This window comes from Pimephales promelas, chromosome 6 (genome assembly GCF_988280905.1).
Source record: "Pimephales promelas chromosome 6, fPimPro1.hap1.1, whole genome shotgun sequence".
Lineage (NCBI taxonomy): Eukaryota > Metazoa > Chordata > Actinopteri > Cypriniformes > Leuciscidae > Pimephales > Pimephales promelas.
The window spans coordinates 7,621,963-7,640,727 of record NC_142774.1 but is presented as its reverse complement, the minus strand read 5'-3'; the positions used below and the strand labels follow the sequence as shown (position 1 = coordinate 7,640,727).

General features: G+C 37.7%; 1 protein-coding gene across 1 annotated transcript in view; it reads right to left on the bottom strand.

Annotated features, from left to right (window-relative positions):
- The window catches only part of gja8b (gap junction protein alpha 8 paralog b), a 36,461-nt gene extending 17,708 nt beyond the window's left edge, over positions 1 to 18,753 (bottom strand). The window contains exon 1 of the mRNA XM_089132046.1: positions 18,664 to 18,753. The gene's annotated coding sequence lies outside the window, so the exon portion shown is untranslated. The remainder of the gene's footprint in view (positions 1 to 18,663) is intronic.
- Between the last annotated feature and the right edge of the window lie 12 nt (positions 18,754 to 18,765).

Genomic DNA, 18,765 nt, shown 5'->3' with positions numbered 1-18,765 from the left:
CTAAAGTACCATAAAGTTTTTGTGTACTGTATTATTAGTGTTCTGAAGCTATTATGTGATATAGAAATTAATATTTAAGTCATTAAATTCAAGAACACAAACTTTTCCCTCTCTGCGCCTGTCAGTCATTCTCCATTCAGCATTCAAACAGCACGTCACATTCGGTTACAGTCAATGATGAAACGATCTTCAATGATTCAATGTTAATCCTATTATACTGGATCTTTAAGATAAAGGTCTAAAGGTCTATATTTTCGAATGAAGAAACTTTTTCTTGCTGGACTTTATTGCTGTAACTTAATCGTGTTACTTTCTACCGGGTGTCGGACGCTGTCGGTTAGATCACAACACTAGAGTCAGAGCACTATAATTGTTCTTCACGCACACAGTAACTGAAATTTAAAACCTTTAAAAGAAAAGGCTCAATAAACTATTGCATAGATAGATAATGTATAATACACTGTTCATAAATATGTATTTCCTTTGTGCTTTGAACTTTTCAATACGGACTCAATGCGCTGTAACTTCATGTGGCTTCAAGCACATCATTCTCCGCTCGGGATGCACATAAGTGCTTTGTGCTGCACCGTATTGGAGCCGTAATATCATAATGCAGTGACGTAATGACAGATTATTAATTGCCTTTCAATTATATGTTGCTTTATAGCAGCCATGGCTATATTTTTTTTTAATGATTTTTGTTATCTTGTTTTTCATGAATGTATTTTTCAAAAATAAGAGCAATGTGTATTATCTATTATTAATATGGTTTATAATAGCATTTTTGTCATAGATTATGACAAAGTAATCATATGATCCACCAGCGAGGAACCAGCAGAACAGAGTGAACATTCTTTCTGTTTAGTTCAATCCTACTTAATAGGAATTTATTTAAAATGCTCGCTCTACTCCACACCATTAATGTCTTGTGCGGACATCCGTATTTTGACTTTCGGTTTTAAGTAAGCGATTTAAAAGCTCCCAAGTCCCAGCGGAGTCACACGTTGATTAACCGGTGGGAATATACACAATAGGCCTACCTGATATTGAACACAAGAGGGCAGTATAGCACTACGTATGACTCAGATTATTATTTTTTTATGAATTTTACAACAATTCTGGCTGTTTTTGAACGTAAACACAATTCTTAAATGAAAAAAAAGGAAAAATTGGGGAAGTTATAATATTTGTATAATTTAATTTAGAAACAAATGATGTATAATTACATTTTTAGAAGATATGAGGCTTTTAGTGTTTACTTTTTTGACATTACTTTAATCTTTTGCCATAGTTGCACATGTCTATTGGCTAATAAATGTGATGTATCTGTTGAGTTTCAAGCAATTTCAAGCAAGCTAAGAGTCCCAAAAGCATCAAAAAATAATGTTAAAGTTTGTTTCGTTGCCACGGCATTTTGAAAGTGACACACTTCCTGCTGCCAGTTGGTGGCGCTATAACTTTGACTCACAATAGTCACATCCATGTGATCGGTCTCTTACAGCGAAAACACTGCTGAAGTTTCATCAAGATCAGTTAATGTATGCTGAAGTTATAACACACATCCTGTTCCATGTTTCTCGCCATAATTTCGTTTCCTCGCCACGGCCAAACCGTTCGAGATATCAAAAATCCCGTGGCACTTTTTCATCCTTAATGTCTTGACTTCACGCTGATCGAGTTTCGTCGAATTTGGTTCAGTGCTCTAGGAGCAATAATTTAAATTACATTGCATGTGTTTTAAACACAACCCTAAATAGCCGACTTCCTGTTGGGCTGGGGTAAAAAGTAAGAGTGTGAAGTATATATGAAACGATGAGATCTATATGTGTACCAAGTTTCATATTATTACATGCAAGTGTGTTTGATTTATGGACCAAATTTTCAGACCAAGTTTATTGACCAAGTTAATCTGATTAATAAACTAATTATATAAAACTATTGTCAATTCACTACAATTAAACTAGTTATATGCCTTTACTTATAAAAAATAAAAATAAAAACTTATTTAAAAAATACCAGGCTTGAGAAATGTATTTTCTTTATGCAGGTCATACACACAGCAGTGAAATGGTTAAGCCCCCTCCCCCTGCACACACACACACACACACAGACAGCCAGCCAGCCAGCCAAAGGCTCAGAGTGGCCATATTCAAACAAAAATATCTGAGTTTCTGTGGGTCCTAGCTAATAAGTGTCAATTAAAAAGTTGTCCGGCTCGAGGAGTACAATATACATACCAATTTTTGTAACTCTAGTTAAAACTAACCACCCCACTTTTGTCAAAAGGTGGCGCTACTGAGCCCTCACCACGCCCGTTTCTGCAACTTTGCACATGTCTACTGGCTAATAAATGTGATGTGTCTGTCGAGTTTCATGCAATTTGAAGCATGCTAAGGGTCTCAAAAGCATCCTAAAAGCATCCTAAAAGAAGGGTAAAGTTTGATGCGTCGCCACGGCAACAGTTTCAAAGATATCAAGAATCCATTCACAGGTCTACATCTGCCGTATGTTTACATTATACATATGAAGTTTGAAGCAAATCGGGTAAAAATAAAAGGGTGATATCTAAGCATTTTGAAAGTGACACACTTCCTGCTGCCAGTTGGTGGCGCTATAACTTTGACTCACAATAGTCACATCCATGTGATCGTCCTCTTACAGCGAACACACTGCTGAAGTTTCATCAAGATCAGTTAATGTATGCTGAAGTTATAACACACTTCCTGTTTCACGTTTCTCGCCATGATTTCGTTTCCTCGCCACGGACAAACCGTTCGAGATATAAAAAATCCCCTCGCAAACTTTCATCCTCAATGTCTTGACTTCACGCTGACCGAGTTTCGTCGAATGTGGATCAAAGCTCTAGGAGGAGTATTTGACATTCCATTGCGAGCGTTTTACAAACAAACCTCAATAGCCAAATTCCTGTTGGGCTGGGGTAAAAAGTAAGAGCGCGAGGTATAGATGAAACGATGAGATCAACGTGTGTACCGAGTTTCATATTATTACATACAAGCGTGTTTGAGTTATGGACCAAGTGTTCGGACCCCGTTCCAGGGGGCGCTGACGAGCTGCCCTGCCACGCCCGGGTACCATCTTCAGCCCGGCTCTGATGGCCGCGGGTTCTGACCCGTGTGCAAAGTTTCAAGAGTTTTCGAGCACGTTAAGGGCCCCAAAAGTGCCCAAAAGGTAGTAAAATAATAATTATTATAATAATAAATATAGCTGCGAGCAGCGATGGCGGGCCCAAGCCGGTGGCACCGCAACCCCTGGCTCCTTTAGTTACCTAAAGGCACCGGGGTGGCGGTGCCGAAGGCTTTGGCCCTTTCATGATTAAATGTTAAGACGGCTTGCCATAGTCTGTCATTTTGACTAGTCACAATTATGTTACAGATATCTTAAATGATAATACAAACTATCCAAAATGTAATTACGACTAGACAGAAAGACATTGTTGATATCTACAATGTTAATTTCCGGATAGGCAAACTTAGCTTTTAAATGTTAAAAGGGCTTGCCATACACGGACGTAGGCTCAGAGAGAGTATTCAAACCAAAATATCTGACTTCCTCTTGGTCTGAGCTAATGACTATGAATTAGAAAGTTGTCTGGCTTGAGGAGTACAATGTATATAACGATTTTTGTAACTGTAGATAAAAATAACAACCCCACTTTTGTCAAAAGGTGGCGCTATTTAGTCCCTGCACCATGCCCGTTTCTGAAACTTTGCACATGTCTACTGGCTAATAAATGTGATGTGTCTGTTGAGTTTCATGCAATTTCAAGCATGCTAAGAGTCTCAAAAGCATCCTAAAATAATTTCAAAGTTTGAAGCTTTGCCACGGCAACAGTTTAAAAGATATCAAGAATCCATTCCCAGGTCTACATCTACCGTATGTTTACATTATACAGATGAAGTTTTTCATCTGTTTTTCATCATTATACAGATGAAGTTTTTCATCTGTTTACATTATACAGATGAAGTTTTTCATTCATATTATTACATGCAAGCGTGTTTGATTTATGGACCAAGTTTTCGGACCCCGTTCCAGGGGGCGCTGTCTAGCCCCCCTGCCACGCCTAGGTACCATCTTCAGCCCGGGCCTGATGGCTGTGGGATATGACCTGTGTGCAAAGTTTCAAGAGTTTTCAAACCCGATAAGGGCCTCAAAAGCCATTAAGAGTCTCAAAATCATCAAAAAAAAAAGAATTTTAAAGTTTGATGCGTTGCCACGGCAACAGTATCAAAGATATCAAGAATCCATTCACAGGTCTTCATCTGCCATGTATTTACATTATACAGATGAAGTTTGAAGCAAATCGGGTAAAAATAAGAGGTTGATTTCAAAGCATTTTGAAAGTGACACACTTCCTGCTGCCAGTTGGTGGCGCTATAACTTTGACTCGAAATAGTCTAATCCATGTGATCGTCCTCTTACAGCGAACACACTGATGAAGTTTCATCAAGATATGTTAATGTATGCTGAAGTTATAACACACTTCCTGTTTCACGTTTCTCGCCATAATTTCGTTTCCTCGCCACGGCCAAACCGTTTGAGATATCAAAAATCCCCTCACAAACTTTCATCCTCAATGTCTTGACTTCTTGCACACCGAGTTTGGTTGTGATTGGTAAACACATGCGTTGTAATTTGATGTATTTCTCCTAGGACAACTATTCAAACAACCCATAATTCTCAACTTCCATTTTAATTGTCGTAAAACTTAGAGCACGAAAGTTGTTTGGCCTGATGTGATCTATAATTGTACCGAGTTTCATATTAATTCACGCAAGTGTGTTTGATTTATGGACAAATGTTCGAATCCCAGTCCAGGGGGCGCTGTCGAGCCTCCCTGCCACGCCCGATGACCAGCTTCAGCCCGGCCCTGATGGCCATGGGTTCTGACCCGTGTGCAAAGTTTCAAGAGTTTTCAAGGATGTTAAGGCCCCCGAAAATGCCAGAGAAGTCGCACACAGCAAATAAAGGGTTAAAATTAACCTGACAGGCGCCCCTCCTCTCACTCACACAGAGAGACACTGAGAGACTGGCAAAATTCTAAGATTTTCTCTACATTCAAACAAAGATATCTGACTTTCTGTGGGTCCTAGCTAATGAGTGTCAATTAGAAAGTTGTCCGGCTCGAGGAGTACAATATACATACCGATTTTTGTAACTCTAGTTAAAACTAACAACCCCACTTTTGTCAAAAGGTGGTGCTACTGAGCCCTCACCACGCCCGTTTCTGAAACTTTGCACATGTCTACTGGCTAATAAATGTGATGTGTCTGTCGAGTTTCATGCGATTTGAAGCATGCTAAGGGTCTCAAAAGCATCCTAAAAGAATGGTAAAGTTTGATGCGTTGCCACGGCAACAGTTTCAAAGATATCAAGAATCCATTTACAGGTCTACATCTGCCGTATATTTACATTATACAGATGAAGTTTGAAGCAAATCGGGTAAAAATAAAAGGGTGATTTCAAAGCATTTTGAAAGTGACACACTTCCTGCTGCCAGTTGGTGGCGCTATAACTTTGACTCACAATAGTCACATCCATGTGATCGTCCTCTTACAGCGAACACACTGCTGAAGTTTCATCAAGATCAGTTAATGTATGCTGAAGTTATAACACACTTCCTGTTTCACGTTTCTCGCCATAATTTCGTTTCCTCGCCACGGCCAAACCGTTCGAGATATCAAAAATCCCCTCGTAAACTTTCATCCTCAATGCCTTGACTTCATGCTGACCGAGTTTCGTGCCGTGTGTTTGAATTCTCTAGGAGGAGTATTGCACATTCCATTGCGAGCGTTTTACAAACAAACCTCAATAGCCGACTTCCTGTTGGGCTGGGGTAAAAAGTAATAGTTTGAGGTATATATGAACGATGAGATCAACATGTGTACCGAGTTTCATATTATTACATGCAAGCGTGTTTGAGTTATGGACCAAGTGTTCGGACCCCGTTCCAGGGGGCGCTGTCTAGCCCCCCTGCCACACCCAGGTACCATCTTCAGCCCGGCTCTGATGGCTGTGGGATCTGACCTGTGTGCAAAGTTTCAAGAGTTTTCAAACCCGTTAAGGGCCCCAAAAGCCGCTAAGAGTCTCAAAATCATCAAAAAAAAAGAATTTTAAAGTTTGATGCGTTGCCACGGCAACAGTATCAAAGATATCAAGAATCCATTCACAGGTCTTCATCTGCTATGTATTTACATTATACAGATTAAGTTTGAAGCAAATCGGGTAAAAATAAGAGGGTGATTTCAAAGCATTTTGAAAGTGACACACTTCCTGCTGCCAGTTGGTGGCGCTATAACTTTGACTCACAATATTCACATCCATGTGATCGTCCTCTTACAGCAAACAAACTGCTGAAGTTTCATCAAGATCAGTTAATGTATGCTGAAGTTCTGACACACTTCCTGTTTCACGATTATCGCCATAAGTTCGTTTCCTCGCCACGGCCAAACCGTTCGAGATATCAAAAATCCCCTCGCAAACTTTCATCCTCAATGCCTTGACTTCATGCTGACCGAGTTTCGTGCCGTGTGTTTGAATTCTCTAGGAGGAGTACTTCAAATTCCATTGCGAGTGTTTTATGAACAACCCTAAATAACCGACTTCCTGTTGGGCTGGGGTAAAAAGTAATAGTTTGAGGTATATATGAACGATGAGATCAACATGTGTACCGAGTTTCATATTATTACATGCAAGCGTGTTTGAGTTATGGACCAAGTTTTCGGACCCCGTTCCAGGGGGCGCTGTCTAGCCCCCCTGCCACGCCCGGGTACCATCTTCAGCCCAGCCCTGATGGCCGCGGATTCTGACCCGTGTGCAAAGTTTCAAGAGTTTTTGAGCATGTTAAGGGCCCCAAAAGTGCCCAAATAGTCGTATAAATAATAATAATAATAATAAATATAGCTGCGAGCAGCGATGGCGGGCCCAAGCCGGTGGCACCGCAACCCCGGTTCCTTTAGTTACCTAAAGGCACCCGGGTAGCGGTGCCGAAGGCTTTGGCCCTTTTATGATTAAATGTTAAAACGGCTTGCCATACTCTGTCATTTCGACTAGTCACAATTATGTTACAGATGTCTTAAATGATAATACAAACTATCCAAAAAGTAATTACGAATAGACAGAAAGACGTTGTTGATATCTACAATGTTAATTCCGGACAGGCAAACTTAGCTTTTAAATGTTAAAAGGGCTTGCCATACAGGGACGTAGGCTCAGAGAGAGGCTCACCATATTCAAACCAAAATATCTGACTTCCTCTTGGTCCGAGCTAATGACTATGTATTAGAAAGTTGTCCGGCTTGAGGAGTACAATGTATATACCGATTTTTGTAACTGTAGATAAAACTAACAACCCCACTTTTGTCAAAAGGTGGTGCTATTTAGTCCTTGCACATTGCCCGTTTCTGAAACTTTGCACGTCTACTGGCTAATAAATGTGATGTATCTGTTGAGTTTCAAGCAATTTCAATTTCAATTTGACTGTTGAAAAGAAGTGCGCCGATTAGATACTCAGGATCGGTATCGGCTCTGACACTGCCATCTTTGACGAGGCTGATTCAAATTCTATATTGTGCATATACTATTCTGTTAGGCACAAAGGCACAAAAACTTTCTAAAGTACCATAAAGTTTTTGTGTACTGTATTATTAGTGTTCTGAAGCTATTATGTGATATAGAAATTAATATTTAAGTCATTAAATTCAAGAACACAAACTTTTCCCTCTCTGCGCCTGTCAGTCATTCTCCATTCAGCATTCAAACAGCACGTCACATTCGGTTACAGTCAATGATGAAACGATCTTCAATGATTCAATGTTAATCCTATTATACTGGATCTTTAAGATAAAGGTCTAAAGGTCTATATTTTCGAATGAAGAAACTTTTTCTTGCTGGACTTTATTGCTGTAACTTAATCGTGTTACTTTCTACCGGGTGTCGGACGCTGTCGGTTAGATCACAACACTAGAGTCAGAGCACTATAATTGTTCTTCACGCACACAGTAACTGAAATTTAAAACCTTTAAAAGAAAAGGCTCAATAAACTATTGCATAGATAGATAATGTATAATACACTGTTCATAAATATGTATTTCCTTTGTGCTTTGAACTTTTCAATACGGACTCAATGCGCTGTAACTTCATGTGGCTTCAAGCACATCATTCTCCGCTCGGGATGCACATAAGTGCTTTGTGCTGCACCGTATTGGAGCCGTAATATCATAATGCAGTGACGTAATGACAGATTATTAATTGCCTTTCAATTATATGTTGCTTTATAGCAGCCATGGCTATATTTTTTTTTAATGATTTTTGTTATCTTGTTTTTCATGAATGTATTTTTCAAAAATAAGAGCAATGTGTATTATCTATTATTAATATGGTTTATAATAGCATTTTTGTCATAGATTATGACAAAGTAATCATATGATCCACCAGCGAGGAACCAGCAGAACAGAGTGAACATTCTTTCTGTTTAGTTCAATCCTACTTAATAGGAATTTATTTAAAATGCTCGCTCTACTCCACACCATTAATGTCTTGTGCGGACATCCGTATTTTGACTTTCGGTTTTAAGTAAGCGATTTAAAAGCTCCCAAGTCCCAGCGGAGTCACACGTTGATTAACCGGTGGGAATATACACAATAGGCCTACCTGATATTGAACACAAGAGGGCAGTATAGCACTACGTATGACTCAGATTATTATTTTTTTATGAATTTTACAACAATTCTGGCTGTTTTTGAACGTAAACACAATTCTTAAATGAAAAAAAAGGAAAAATTGGGGAAGTTATAATATTTGTATAATTTAATTTAGAAACAAATGATGTATAATTACATTTTTAGAAGATATGAGGCTTTTAGTGTTTACTTTTTTGACATTACTTTAATCTTTTGCCATAGTTGCACATGTCTATTGGCTAATAAATGTGATGTATCTGTTGAGTTTCAAGCAATTTCAAGCAAGCTAAGAGTCCCAAAAGCATCAAAAAATAATGTTAAAGTTTGTTTCGTTGCCACGGCATTTTGAAAGTGACACACTTCCTGCTGCCAGTTGGTGGCGCTATAACTTTGACTCACAATAGTCACATCCATGTGATCGGTCTCTTACAGCGAAAACACTGCTGAAGTTTCATCAAGATCAGTTAATGTATGCTGAAGTTATAACACACATCCTGTTCCATGTTTCTCGCCATAATTTCGTTTCCTCGCCACGGCCAAACCGTTCGAGATATCAAAAATCCCGTGGCACTTTTTCATCCTTAATGTCTTGACTTCACGCTGATCGAGTTTCGTCGAATTTGGTTCAGTGCTCTAGGAGCAATAATTTAAATTACATTGCATGTGTTTTAAACACAACCCTAAATAGCCAACTTCCTGTTGGGCTGGGGTAAAAAGTAACAGTGTGAAGTATATATGAAACGATGAGATCTATATGTGTACCAAGTTTCATATTATTACATGCAAGTGTGTTTGATTTATGGACCAAATTTTCAGACCAAGTTTATTGACCAAGTTAATCTGATTAATAAACTAATTATATAAAACTATTGTCAATTCACTACAATTAAACTAGTTATATGCCTTTACTTATAAAAAATAAAAATAAAAACTTATTTAAAAAATACCAGGCTTGAGAAATGTATTTTCTTTATGCAGGTCATACACACAGCAGTGAAATGGTTAAGCCCCCTCCCCCTGCACACACACACACACACACACACAGACAGCCAGCCAGCCAGCCAAAGGCTCAGAGTGGCCATATTCAAACAAAAATATCTGACTTTCTGTGGGTCCTAGCTAATAAGTGTCAATTAGAAAGTTGTCCGGCTCGAGGAGTACAATATACATACCAATTTTTGTAACTCTAGTTAAAACTAACCACCCCACTTTTGTCAAAAGGTGGCGCTACTGAGCCCTCACCACGCCCGTTTCTGCAACTTTGCACATGTCTACTGGCTAATAAATGTGATGTGTCTGTCGAGTTTCATGCAATTTGAAGCATGCTAAGGGTCTCAAAAGCATCCTAAAAGCATCCTAAAAGAAGGGTAAAGTTTGATGCGTCGCCACGGCAACAGTTTCAAAGATATCAAGAATCCATTCACAGGTCTACATCTGCCGTATGTTTACATTATACATATGAAGTTTGAAGCAAATCGGGTAAAAATAAAAGGGTGATATCTAAGCATTTTGAAAGTGACACACTTCCTGCTGCCAGTTGGTGGCGCTATAACTTTGACTCACAATAGTCACATCCATGTGATCGTCCTCTTACAGCGAACACACTGCTGAAGTTTCATCAAGATCAGTTAATGTATGCTGAAGTTATAACACACTTCCTGTTCCATGTTTCTCGCCATGATTTCGTTTCCTCGCCACGGACAAACCGTTCGAGATATAAAAAATCCCCTCGCAAACTTTCATCCTCAATGTCTTGACTTCACGCTGACCGAGTTTCGTCGAATGTGGATCAAAGCTCTAGGAGGAGTATTTGACATTCCATTGCGAGCGTTTTACAAACAAACCTCAATAGCCAAATTCCTGTTGGGCTGGGGTAAAAAGTAAGAGCGCGAGGTATAGATGAAACGATGAGATCAACATGTGTACCGAGTTTCATATTATTACATACAAGCGTGTTTGAGTTATGGACCAAGTGTTCGGACCCCGTTCCAGGGGGCGCTGACGAGCTGCCCTGCCACGCCCGGGTACCATCTTCAGCCCGGCTCTGATGGCCGCGGGTTCTGACCCGTGTGCAAAGTTTCAAGAGTTTTCGAGCACGTTAAGGGCCCCAAAAGTGCCCAAAAGGTAGCAAAATAATAATAATACTGAAGAAGAATAATAATCCCAAGGAAAACAATAGGGCCTTCGCCCTTTCAGGGCTTGGGCCCTAATAATCGTTAGGAAAACAATAGGGCCTTCGCCCTTTCAGGGCTTGGGCCCTAATAATAGTAAAGAAAAATAATCCCAAGGAAAACAATAGGGCCTTCGCCCTTTCAGGGCTTGGGCCCTAATAATAAAATATAGCTGCGAGCAGCGATGAAGGGCCCAAGCCGGTGGCACCGCAACCCCGGTTCCTTAGTTACCTAAAAGCACCAGGGTGGCCATGCCACTGGCTTTGGCCCTTCATCGCGGATCACAGCTATATATATATATATATATATATATACTGTATATATATATATATATATATATACTGTATATATACATATATATATGAAGCCGGTGGCACCGCCACCCTGGTGCCTTTAGGTTTATTGTGCACGACATGCAAAATGTAACCCTGCTTTGACTGATGCAAGCTCTACAGCACAGTTTATAGTAAGAAAGAATATAGTAAGAAAGAAAAGTAAGCTGTTACTCAGATGGTTTGGGAAACAAACATTCATCATGTCGCATTGGTTTTAGTTACTTGTCCTCGAACAGAGCCCTAATCTGTTTATATTTCAGTTACACATTCTACATTGATTAAAAAAGAAAAATCAAATGTGTTTTTAATTCATACAGAAATAAAATATTTATAATTCAGCTGAGAATAAAGTTAGTTCAAATTTTAAGAAAAACAAATATATGATCTGAAATATAGCACATTCATTTTTAAATTCATTCAGGTTCAATTACCAAAAATACAATCTTAATTTAATTTAAAACAAATAATAAATCTAAAATATATGGGTTATATGCATATTTTGTAAAAAAAGAAAAAAAAAAGAAAGAAAGATATGAAGAGTTCAGATGCAAAAGCCTCTAAGTGCCATTTGAAATTTTCTTCTAGAATGATCATTTTTATCAAGCTTGTATATTTAAGTTCAGTGATTTCACTTAAATGGCAATGATGATTACCTATTAATTGTTATTTAAGTGAAATTACTGAACTTAAATATACAAGTTTGATAAAAAATCATCATTAAAGAAGAACATTTCAAATGGCATTTAGAGGCTTTTGCATCTGAACTCTTCATAAAAACACAAGGCCTTAAACTTTAACAAGGATGCAACTCTTATCACTACAACAAACATAGTCACACACACAAGTCAAGTCACTTACATTTTAGATGCAATATTGACTTTTTAGATGCAATATTGACTTTTTTTCTGTTTCAGCAGAGAAAATAGTTAAACAAAGATCACAGCGACCCATCGCGCATCTCAAAGCAATGTGTTTTCTCATTACTGAATGATTCAGCATTTTGAATCCATGACTCGTTCATTAAGACGGTCATCTGGCGACACCTTATGGTGATTTAGGGTTATGTTTAAAAGTATCGTTCTTTACAGCGATTTTTAATTGACTCCTGTTAAACCAATCTCGTAACATTATTGTGTAACCGATTTAATTTGATCAGCCTTACCTAGGGTAACAGCCCTATAGTGTCTTATTATTCTAAATTATTGAATTTATTGATCAAATTTACTAATGAAAAATGAAGCATACATTTATTAAGACTAGGCTGCCCTGCAGATATTAGGCTACAATATGGAGATTTAAATATATCATTTATCAAATAATCTGTTTATTTTTAGGTTACACATTACATTGTTTAAAAAATAAAAATCAAATGTGACCCGCTCTGGCGAAATGAGTCGGAAGTTGCAACCTTCCATTTTAAGATATGGGCCGATTATGTGGAAAAACCATGAAATAACAAAAAAAAATTATATTTTTTTTTTGTACTAATTTCAAAGAACAGACATTCAAAAATAATCTCACAGGGTTTCGTAGTCGAGATAATTGAGTAAAGGTATTTAAATAACGATTAAAGTTGTCAAAGCTTTAAATTCGCTGAAATAAACATTGCTCTTCTCAACTCCCCTCGTCACCTCTGAGCATTTCCCGGGTATCCCCTGAAACGTTGAACTCACTGGAGGCTTCTAACCTAAACTGCGTGAGTATATTTATCTGCAAGAAGAATATAGCCTATGTAAGGCTGTAACGATCGCGACACTCAGATCCACGAACCTGTGTCGCGGTGTGAGAAGACAGAATCACGACACCGACACGTCCCTTCAACTCCCGAAGTTATCCTTCACGTCCAGACCCAATGCTAGCTACAACATCTTTAAATTACTATTAGTATTATTTGAAGTTAACATTAGCCTATAAAATACGTAGACTTACACCACAAAACTTAAATTATTACTATTTTTTTTTAAATTGGGCAATTTCAGCATCCAATTCCCAGATAATTAAATATTTTAATAAATTGGCCTATGTGAACCACACTGCACAAACCAAAAGTAATACTCACCGGATGAAGAAGGGTTGACTCTCTCCAGAACATAAAATCTTTATTTTATTTTCCGTGTTCGCATTTATGAGGAAAAACAATCCGAACGTGACCGTTCTCTGGAAGCAGCACTAAAACTTTCACATAGCTTAAACATGCAAGCACAAAGCCTTTCTTTAAAGTAAATTTCGTTTTAAAATAATTATCTTAATTTAAATCAATGTTTCATCAACCAATTACTAGGATTTAATAATAAGAAATAAATTGCAGACAATAGGCTAGGCCTAATCACGACGCGGAGACGCGCGGCACGTGAACTGAAGCTTGTCTCATGAACCGAAAGTCAGCGTATAAGGTATCCTCACAGACATATATATTGAAATGTCTACTTTTAAAGACAACCATTCAAAATGAAAGAAAACAGACTGCTCTCTGCTTATGTGGGCTAATCCGTATGAAAACTGAATTTCTCTCTGACTCCTCTTCAATCTTTCTGATTTTAGAACATTTTTGTAAAAGTGACTTTTTAATTATTTATTTCAAAAAAATTAAAAATAAGTTGAGTTTCAGCCTCGTTAAATTGCATTTATATGTTAATCTATTTGGTCAAATTAAGCTATATAAAATAAATAGTTTATCCCTTAAAATGCTATGGATTTTGAAAGATATCAAAAAAAAAAAAAAAACGGGCAAAAAAACTTTAAAAGCGATTTTCTTAGGTTTTCAATTGGAAAAAAAGGGCAGACGACCAGAATTCAAATCTGTATATCGTTACAACCATTCAAGGTATGACCAAGGTATCATTTGAAAGCTTACAGTGTCCTCTTTCCATTAATATCAAAATCTCAATTTTTAAATTTGGGTCACTGTGACTAATTTTGCTGGATCAGTTCGGTCACAAATGTGTTTTTTATTGTAGTATTATTTTATACAGAAATACATTATAATTATATATAATATACAAAATATAACCGTGGGCGCGATTAAACAGTGTTACAATAAAACTCAACATTGTGTTTTTTAAAAATAAATTCAAATAATAAAAATCCCGAAATTGCGCTAATTTTAAAATTAAACTAAAACTCATGGCTGCACAAGCATTCATAACTGTGCGCGCCAACAGCGAGGAACCAGCAGAACAGAGTGAACGTTCATTCTGTTTAGTTCAATCCTACTTAATAGGAATTTATTTAAAATGCTCGCTCTACTCCACAACATTAATGTCTTGTGCGGATATCTGTATTTTGACTTTCGGTTTTAAGTAAGCGATTTAAAAGTTCCCGAGTCCCAGCGGAGTCACACGTTGATTAACCGGTGGGAATATACACAATAGGCCTACCTGATATTGAACACAAGAGGGCAGTATAGCACTACGTATGACTCAGATTATTTTTTCTTCTTCTGAATTTTAAAACCTTTCTGGCTGTTTTTGAACGTAAACATAATTCTTAAATGAAAAAAGGGAAAAACTGGTTTAATTATAATATTTGTATAATTTAATTTAGAAACAAATGATGTATAATTACATTTTTAGAAGATATGAGGCTTTTAGTGTTTACTGTTTACTTTTTTGACATTACTTTAATCTTTTGCCAAAGTTGCACATGCCTACTGGCTAATAAATGTGATGTATCTGTCGAGCTATCTGTATCTATCTGTTTCAAGCAATTTCAAGCATGCTAAGAGTCCCAAAAGTATCAAAAAAGAATGTTAAAGTTTGATTTGTTGCCACAGCAACAGTATCAAAGATATCAAGAATCCATTCACAGGTCTACATCTGCTGTATTTTTACATTATACAGATGAAGTTTGAAGCAAATCGGTTAAAAATAAGAGGGTGATATCAAAGCAGTTTGAAAGTGACACACTTCCTGCTGCCAGTTGGTGGCGCTATAACTCTGACTCACAATAGTCACATCCACGTGATCGTCCTCTTACAGCGAACACACTGCTGAAGTTTCATCAAGATCAGTTAATCTATGCTGAAGTTATAACACACTTCCTGTTTCACGTTTCTCGCCATAATTTTGTTTCCTCGCCACGGCCAAACCGTTCGAGATATCAAAAATCCCCTCGCAAACTTTCATCCTCAATGCCTTGACTTCATGCTGACCGAGTTTCGTGCCGTGTGTTTGAATTCTCTAGGAGGAGTATTGCACATTCCATTGCGAGCGTTTTACAAACAAACCTCAATAGCCGACTTCCTGTTTGGCTGGGGTAAAAAGTAAGAGCGTGAGGTATAGATGAAACGATGAGATCAACATGTGTACCGAGTTTCATATTATTACACGCAAGCGTGTTTGATTTATGGACCAAGTGTTCGGACCCCGTTCCAGGGGGCGCTGTCTAGCCCCCCTGCCACACCCAGGTACCATCTTCAGCCCGGCTCTGATGGCTGTGGGATCTGACCTGTGTGCAAAGTTTCAAGAGTTTTCAAATCCGTTAAGGGCCCCAAAAGCCGCTAAGAGTCTCAAAATCATAAAAAAAAAGAATTTTAAAGTTTGATGCGTTGCCACGGCAACAGTATCAAAGATATCAAGAATCCATTCACAGGTCTTCTTCTGCTATGTATTTACATTATACAGATTAAGTTTGAAGCACATCGGGTAAAAATAAAAGGGTGAGTTCAAAGCATTTTGAAAGTGACACACTTCCTGCTACCAGTTGGTGGCGCTATAACTCTGACTCACAATAGTCACATCCATGTGATCGTCCTCTTACAGCGAACATACTGCTGAAGTTTCATCAAGATCAGTTAATGTATGCTGAAGTTATAACACACTTCCTGTTTCACGTTTCTCGCCATAATTTCGTTTCCTCGCCATGGCCAAACCGTTCGAGATATCAAAAATCCCCTCGCAAACTTTCATCGTCAATGCCTTGACTTCATGCTGACCGAGTTTCGTGCCGTGTGTTTGAATTCTCTAGGAGTAGTACTTCAAATTCCATTGCGAGTGTTTTATGAACAACCCTAAGTAACCGACTTCCTGTTGGGCTGGGGTAAAAAGTAATAGTTTGAGGTATATATGAACGATGAGATCTATATGTGCACCGAGTTTCATATTATTACATGCAAGCGTGTTTGAGTTATGGACCAAGTTTTCGGACCCCGTTCCAGGGGGCGCTGTCTAGCCCCCCTGCCACGCCCGGGTACCATCTTCAGCCCGGCCCTGATGGCCGCGGGTTCTGACCCGTGTGCTAAGTTTCAAGAGTTTTTGAGCATGTTAAGGGCCCCAAAAGTGCCCGAATAGTCGTATAAATAATAATAATAATAATAATAATAATAATCCTAAGGAAAACAATAGGGCCTTCGCCCTTTCAGGGCTTGGGCCCTAATAATCCTTAGGAAAACAATAGGGCCTTCGCCCTTTCAGGGCTTGGGCCCTAATAATGACTTTATTTCAACTATTCACTTCCTTCTCTATGCGCCTCTAGTCAGTTAACGTAGTGTGATAGCATAGAGCTCACTATTGGCCGACGCTGGTCATGTGTGTGATGCGTGTGACGTACAACAACAGAAGCTTACGCTGTTTTAGTAACCTGACTCGAGGCCAAGAGAGAAGGAAGTGAATAGTTGAAATAAAGTCGTTATTTATGTTTGGGTTTTTTTGCGCACAAAAAGTGTTCTCGTCGTTTGATAAACTTAAGATTGAGCCACTGTAGTCACTTGGACTATTTAACAATGTCTTTAATAACTTTTCAAGGCCGGCAAGTTTCAATCCCTCAAGATGCCTATGGACTAGTATGGAGGAGTGATCCAGCTCTCAGATTTCATCAAAAATATCTTAATTCATGTTCTGAACAACATGAGGGTGAGTAAATACTGACAGAATTTTCATTTTTGGGTGAACTAACCCTTTAATAATACTTCTGTGATTTATAAACTGATAAACATGTTTAATTAGAGATCCCATTCCTGAATACATTTCACTGTGAGTGTCAGAAACAGAAACAAAGAAACCAAACTCCAAACTGATGAAACTCAACAGTGGCCCAAAGCTAGTTTGGTCACATGGTGGGTCTCTTCACTGTCCCATTGCCAATACCATGTCTGAGCAAGCGTCATGTGCCTGCATCACTCATAAGAGTGAAGGATTATAAAGAGATATTTGTTGTCGAGCTGGTAGTGTGCCATCTTACTTTTTTAAAAAGGTTGTGAGGGAGGCGATTAGAAGCATTGTAATGGCTTTGATGGATAAGTAAATCCCGCATGTTCTGTTAGAGACCGGGAAGGATTTATGTATCCGCATTACAATGAGGAGAAATATAGATATTTATTTTAAAAATGATTATAAGTACACTCTAATGGGAAAACAATAAGACATTTACTATATGAATTAACAAAGTTGAAAATATTGTTCAGAAAACTTAATTTTTTCCATAAATCATTATTATTGTTTGTGGGTTTTGCAAATATATTTAATCAATGAAACCTATTTGGCTAAACCTCATATCTCTGTTGGATCCTCAAACTGTCCTCAAAATCCTCATAACTTCATTTGAGCTTGATTTTAGAGACCACAAGGCACTTTCAACAGCTTGGCAGGTATTGAAGTCACGTTGATACTTGATGGGCTTTCTTAACCTTGATTATACTGATGATGAACTGATTATAAACAAAAAACAGCATGATAAAATATTTCAAACGATCCCCATACAATGTTTTTTTTTCTTACTCATTACAATTCATGCAAGAATGCATTTAATTGATCAAAAGTGACAGTGAAGACATTTGTGCTTCAAAATGTTAGACACCAAAATCCGCAAATCCGATTTCTGAAGGATCATGTGACATTGAAGACTGAAGTAAAGATTATGAAAATTCAGCTTTGCATCACAGTTTGAAATATATTCAAATAGAAAACAGGCATTTTAAATTGTGAAAACATTTTACAATATTCCTGTTTTATTGTAGTTTTGAATAACTAAGTGCAACCTTGGTGAGCATAAGATACTTCTTTTAAAAAAATAAATAAAAATTAGAATGCAGAAGAAATCACAGGGAATTTCTACTGTAAAAGAATATTGTTGGTTTAACTTAAAAAATTAAGTAAACTGGTTGCCTTAAAATTTTAAGTTCACTGAAAGAGAAAAATTGAGTTAATACAATGAAGGAGATTGATTTAATCACCAGAAACCCAAAATATTGTGTTATCTGAACTACATAAATTATTTAAGTTGATTTGACAAAAGAAAGTGTTGTGATTACAAATCATGAAAATATTTTTTACAGTGAAACTAAGAATTTTTAACACACAAAAAATGTGTTGCTATAAAATACTAAGGTATAATGGTCGAGTATAATCTGTCGAAAATAGTGCATGCTAGTTTCTGATAAAACCGAATAATAAAACTTGGTTTTGCACATAAGTAAAGCTGAAAGCAACAAGTCACATGAAACTTCTAGCTCTGAATAATTACCATGAGACCACAAGCCTGAGTCCAATCCCCATTGTTTCTCAATACAATCTCACTTTCCTTCCTGATGATGAGATATTCCTCCAACTAAAATAGAGTGGCAGG